The 6,000-nt window shown below is 36.3% G+C and overlaps 1 protein-coding gene across 2 annotated transcripts in view; it reads left to right on the top strand.

The window, feature by feature from the left end:
• Nucleotides 1–234: 234 nt before the first annotated feature.
• Nucleotides 235–6,000, top strand: part of FOXN1 (forkhead box N1) — a 90,547-nt gene continuing 84,781 nt past the window's right edge. For both annotated transcript variants that reach the window (XM_040423456.1, XM_040423457.1), the window contains exon 1: nt 235–613. The gene's annotated coding sequence lies outside the window, so the exon portion shown is untranslated. The remainder of the gene's footprint in view (nt 614–6,000) is intronic.

The raw sequence follows: 6,000 nt of genomic DNA, 5'->3' as shown, positions 1-6,000 counted from the left end.
ACGTTCCTTTCAGGAATAGAATCTGATAAGTTTTTTGTACTTTAACATGATGTCTGGTGCACGGCACTAAATATACGTTTTCCTCTGTTCACTTGACGTGCAGCTTGTAGAACCTGTAGCTTAGTCACTTTTTTTCATATTACATGCAGATTTGCCTGAGGCAAGCAAGAGCTGATATAATAATTGGCTCTCACAGCTATCTGCCTGCCTTATTTTAACTGATGTAATCTCAGATGTATTTCAACATGCCTTTTTTTTCCCTACCTGAATCCTCTCCACCTCTGACATATTCCCCGATCTAATTCCTAGGCTACAGCAGCAGCACGCTGTTGTGCTTCACTAGGAAGGTAAGAGGAGACGACATACATCTTCCACTCGCTTTCTGCAACTCATGCGTAGAAGCCAAAGTAAAAGAAGAGTACAAGTACAAGGCCTTTACTACAGCCCAGCTACTCAATACTGAGGAAAGATTAGGTGACAGTCCCAACTGGAATACAGTATTTGTACAGCCTCTCTCCTTAAGATACTCAAGCGCAAGATCAGTCAGCATCACCAAGATTGCAATGTACTCTACAAGGAGCAAAGTACTCTGAATATAAGACAACAAAATACGGTAAGATTTAAACAGAGGACTTTTTTTTGTGGCTTTTCTTTGTGTTAATATATTATTTATATTTTTCCTATTTTCTTTTCTTTTACTTTTTTGTTATTATCTTAGCCATTGGGCTTTTGCGTATATTTTTAATTAGAAATATAATACAATAATTACAGTAATACAGTAGTTACATTAAACTGCATATTGAATTCAATTTAACAATTAATATTTGCAATTCTACACCTTTTTTTAATGTTTTTTTATTGGTGCATACATGGCTGAGTAGGCAAGGAAAAGTCTCAGCCACTGCTTAGAACACACTTTTTGGTACTTTGGAATAACAGAAACCATCTTTTGAAATAAATAATGGCAGGATGTCCAATGTCACAAGAAGCAACTGAACCTCCAGCAACATTGTCATTGAACTTGTGAACTAAGAGTCAGTGTAGAGAAGTACATCCAAATGTGAAATGTGTATGGCTTGGAGTTTAGGTTGTTATTATGCCAGTGAGTATATACAGGTGAAACTCGAAAAATTAGAATATCGTGCAAAGTTCATTTATTTCAGTAATACAGCTTAAAATGTGAAACTAATATATGAGATAGACTCATTACATGCAAAGTGAGATATTTCAAGCCTTGATTTGTTATAATTTGGATGATTATGGCTTACAGCTTATGAAACCCCAAAGTCACAATCTCAGGTCCCCTTTGCTCAGGGGGTATGGATTAATTAGCTGACTAGAGTGTGACACTTTGAGCCTAGAATATTGAACCTTTTCACAAAATTCAAATTTTGAGCTGCATTAATGCAATTCCTTTTAAGTTGCATTACTGAAATAAATGGACTTTTGCACGATATTCGAATTTTTCGAGTTTCACCTGTAGATAGAGGCCGTTTTATGGCTTCCAGTTGTAGGTGATGATGATCTAAAGTCTCTCCTGCTATAACAATAGACAAAATGCTGTATTTATTTCCATGCAAAAATTAAAATACTAGAAATTTTGAAGAGATAGAATTATTTTATTTTATTATTTTAGATGATTGTATTGAGATAGGGCTAAGATCTTTAACAGTATAATGATGGGTTGTAGAGGACGCAGGAGTGAATAACAAAACCTACAGCTATCATTTATTGGAAAACACATTATTTTCCGATTACTTGGTAAAATTTATCATCTATAGTAACAGTAGGGCTAATCATGATCCCTCTGTGCACTAAGTAGTAACACATGTGGCTCTCCAGCTAGTGTAAAACTTTACCAACATGCTGAGAGTTGTAGCTTCAGCTGGGACCCTCAGGTTGAGGATCACCATGGTAGTCTTAAGATGTTGTCTATAGGCATGTTTAATACAAAAAAAGCAATAATGCACCTCGGTAACAATTATTCTTGCATCCGTTGGACCGGATTCATTGATGTCTTTGAAATCACTGGAAAAAATGTAATTGCCCATCTTTTAGGGGATAATAATTGAGAAGTGTATAGTTACTAGGCATGTGGCAATTTCAGTAATGACCTATGAAGGCACAAGCATGATGGATTTTCAGTAGTCGATGAAACATGTATGAAATAATGTGCATCATTACAATCCATTATTGAGTACAGAACTACACCAGAAAGACTTGAGGGTCAAGGCTTCCTTTTCTAATAGGCCCATCTTTAATAGATCCTAAGGGTACCCTCACACATGGGTTTCTGCTGGTGTTTTATTTTTTTTCTGGTAAAAAGCCACCAGTGCCTAATTCATGTGTGTAGTGACCCTAATGGATTTCATTGAGTATAATGGAAAAAAATAAATGAACGTCAGGTTTGCTTTTCTTTTACTGGTTAAAGCGGCGTAGACAGAATGGATGTTACTGACGTCAACCGATGGCATTTGCCATCAGAACATTCCCACTGGGGACTTTAATGGAAACATTTCTCTATATTTTCTGTAAAGATAGAATTACTTAGAGTGAGATCAGAGCATTAAGATGATTTTCGGAAATGACTGTTGCTTTTATATTCTGCAATTGGCCAGTATTAGGTTTGGTTGTTGTATAAGAATATGAAGCCGACACTAAATTAAATGTTTTGGGGGGGGGGTTTTAGTTAAAAGATGACATTACGTTTTACAACTACCCTGAATCCGCTCATACATACACTTTACATGCTGTTATTTCCTACACCCTAAATGTTAAAAGTATACAATCGGTTTGAACAAAGAATGTTGCTCCAACTTAAAAGACAAGGGTAATCTCTAACCTTTACTTAAGTAGCAGAGGATGAGAAGAAAGAGACACATCAATCCTTTGTTATGTAAAGCACTATCAAAGAAGGCTGATTATGTAAGAGTCTATTTATTGTCACCATGATGTAGTAGCGCAGATACTGCATACGTTATATATATGTCAGCTTCACGGTCTGGCATCCATCAAATATATTTTGTTATCTGAGGGTACAGATGCACCTGCCAGTTTGTTTGACTTTTATATAAGGCATGTTACATTGTTATGTAGCGGTATATAGGAGTGCTTTTATAGGTTCCATTCACGTCGGCCCTTTCTGACGGCAAGAATAGTACTATTCAGTGGGATCCATCAGTATTCATTGGGATCTGTTTGATAAGGGATCCAACGTAATTGTCATAGCCCCGTCATGAACAGTTGAAGCTGGTGCGAACAAAGCCTTTAAAAACATCAGCTGCTATGCCACTAACCGCCTTCAATGTAGAAATAATACAGTTAAATAAAACATGTTATCTGGATTCCAATCCAAATACAACATCAGGGGCACCTGAAGCATGACACAGAACTCATTATAGGCTCAATAGTAGTTTTGCAACTGGTAAAAGTTCATTGAATACAGAAGTACTTTATTAAAGGAAGGTGGCTAATATTTAACATAAAATATAGAATCAGACAGAACTTAAAGGGGTTGTGTCACTTCAGCAAATGGCCTTTATCATGAAGACAAAGTTAATATAAGACACTTACTAATGTATTGTGATTAGGGATGAGCAAAGTTTTTGAAAATTCGATTCGACTGCAAATTTTAAAAAAATACAAATTTTGTGACGTCACGAAGCAAATTTTTTTGTAAGTAGCACGTGTAATGATAGGGAGCAGCGATCATCATTGTACCCCTCAGATGCCGCATTAACATATGATTGTGACATCTGAGAGTAAAAACAGTATAAAATTAACAGAATTTTTTAAAAATCATACTTACCTTCTCCATTTGCTCGTGACAGGCTGGCCGCCACCATCTTGCTTGAAGATCTGGTGCGAAATCTCGCTGGTAGCCAGCGTGGTGACGTCATCTCGAGCCGTGCGAGATTTCGCGCCAGATCTTCAAGCAAGATGGTGGCGGCCAGCCCGTCGCGAGCAAATGGAGGAGGTAAGTATAATTATTTTTGTTTTTTACACTATTTCAGGTTAAATCGATTCGCTGCTACAAAGCACGAGGAATTTCGGCTTTGCGGCGAATCGAATTTATCCTGAAATTTGGATTCGCTCAACTCTAAATGTGATTGATTCATTTTTCCATCGCATTATATGCTGCTCATTTCCAGGGGTTACGACCATGCTGCAACCCCGCAGCAGTGGCCATACTTACAACACTATAGGAAAAAGTTAAAATATAAAAAATAATTTTTTTTAAAGTCATGTTTCCTCTTGACATCATAAATTATATTTAGAACAGTCTGTTTCAACATCATTACCTTAGTAAGTCACACATCAGGCATTTCATTTCAATGAAACTGTGCTTTTCCATGTTAAGGGATTAAGCAATACATGCAGCTATCATAAGAGGCCAATCTGCAAGTACATAGACGCATTATTATACATGAGCCCTAAGAGAAGGCTCATTGATTTTCACTATACCCATCAAAGAATTAGCAATACCATGCAGAGGCATAACTTAAAGCTCCAATGCAAAGTCTCTAACAAGTCCCCCACATACCATGTAGCATTTAAAATACTGGTATTGGTTAAATGGCACTGGGGCCAGCTCCGACATCGCGACCTCTGCACCCTATACCCGGATGCGAAACCAAACCACGGTTGTGTAAATGATTCTTTATACAATATATTACAGAAGAGACTTACATAGAATGAGTCGAAAATCAGTTTGTTCCTACTGCACAATAGAAATGCCAAAGCTATACCTGGTATACAACAAAAACAATCCCTCTATATAATACACTGCAATTCAATACCCTTTGGACCTTCTGACTGCTTGTTCTGCCAATGACTTTTAACTTACGCTATATCAAGAAGAAAGCATCTTCACCGTTCTTAGCATATTAACCTTTTGCTCTTAGCTAATAGAAACCTCAAAACATATGTAATCCTTCAATCTAACTGCACCTATGTACAAATGTAAAATTGTATTTCTACTTTGAACTATTAGATTTAGATCACAAAACATTAAAATGCTAAACCCCCTTTAAAAGGACACATCATGTATACAGGTGACCGAAATATGTGAATCTGCCTGAATCATCTTGGAATATCACAATACATTGAAACCTTTTTTTTTTTTAGCAATAAGCTATTCCAATATATATATATATATATAATATTTTGGATAGTAGAAGGTAAAAAAAAATCTAACTTGTTTAAGATATTGAAGACATTTTCATCTGTGTAGCTTCTTAAGTTCAGTTCGGTTTAGCAGGCTGTGACTGTGCTCTACCAGATAAACCTTCTTCTCTCTTTTATATAAATCAATTTGTTCCTTTACTATACATTAATGAATATATCGTTTGTGTTCAGCCCCAACTTTATACCAATTCATCTACTAGCTAACCATCATTGAAATATGAAAGTTTGTAGGTGATGAATATTATTAGGTAACTAAAGTGCCTAAAATGAGATATGAACTCAAAACATTCTATACAATAAGGGCTGATTCAGTTTGGTCAATATGTGCCTAAAAACAGTAACACACAGTACCCACATAATACTTTTATGTAGGTTCTACATTTATTTATCTATTTTTATTTATTTTATGCACTTATATAGAGCTGACATATTCCGCAGCGATTTACAGACATTAGCATCACGCTGTCCCCAATAGGGGCTCACAATGTAAGTTCCCTATCAGTATGTCTTTGGAGTGTGGAAGGAAACCAGAGTACCCGGAGGAAACCCACACAAACACGAGGAGAACATACAAACTCCATGTAGATGTTGTTCTTGGTTAGATTCGAACCTAGGACCCCAGCGCTATAAGGCACATATAGTATTATATAATGAATAGATCACAGATCACTACAAAGTCCACATAACAGTGCTATATAGAGCCAACATAACAATGTTAGAAAGTACCAAAAAATAACAGCACCAAAATTACCATTGCCATGAAATGTGCTTTGTTACTAACCCTCAGGAAAGAAGTATAGATAGGCCATGAAT

Source organism: Bufo bufo, chromosome 3 (assembly GCF_905171765.1).
Source record: "Bufo bufo chromosome 3, aBufBuf1.1, whole genome shotgun sequence".
Lineage (NCBI taxonomy): Eukaryota > Metazoa > Chordata > Amphibia > Anura > Bufonidae > Bufo > Bufo bufo.
This window is presented reverse-complemented; position numbering and strand designations above follow the sequence as displayed.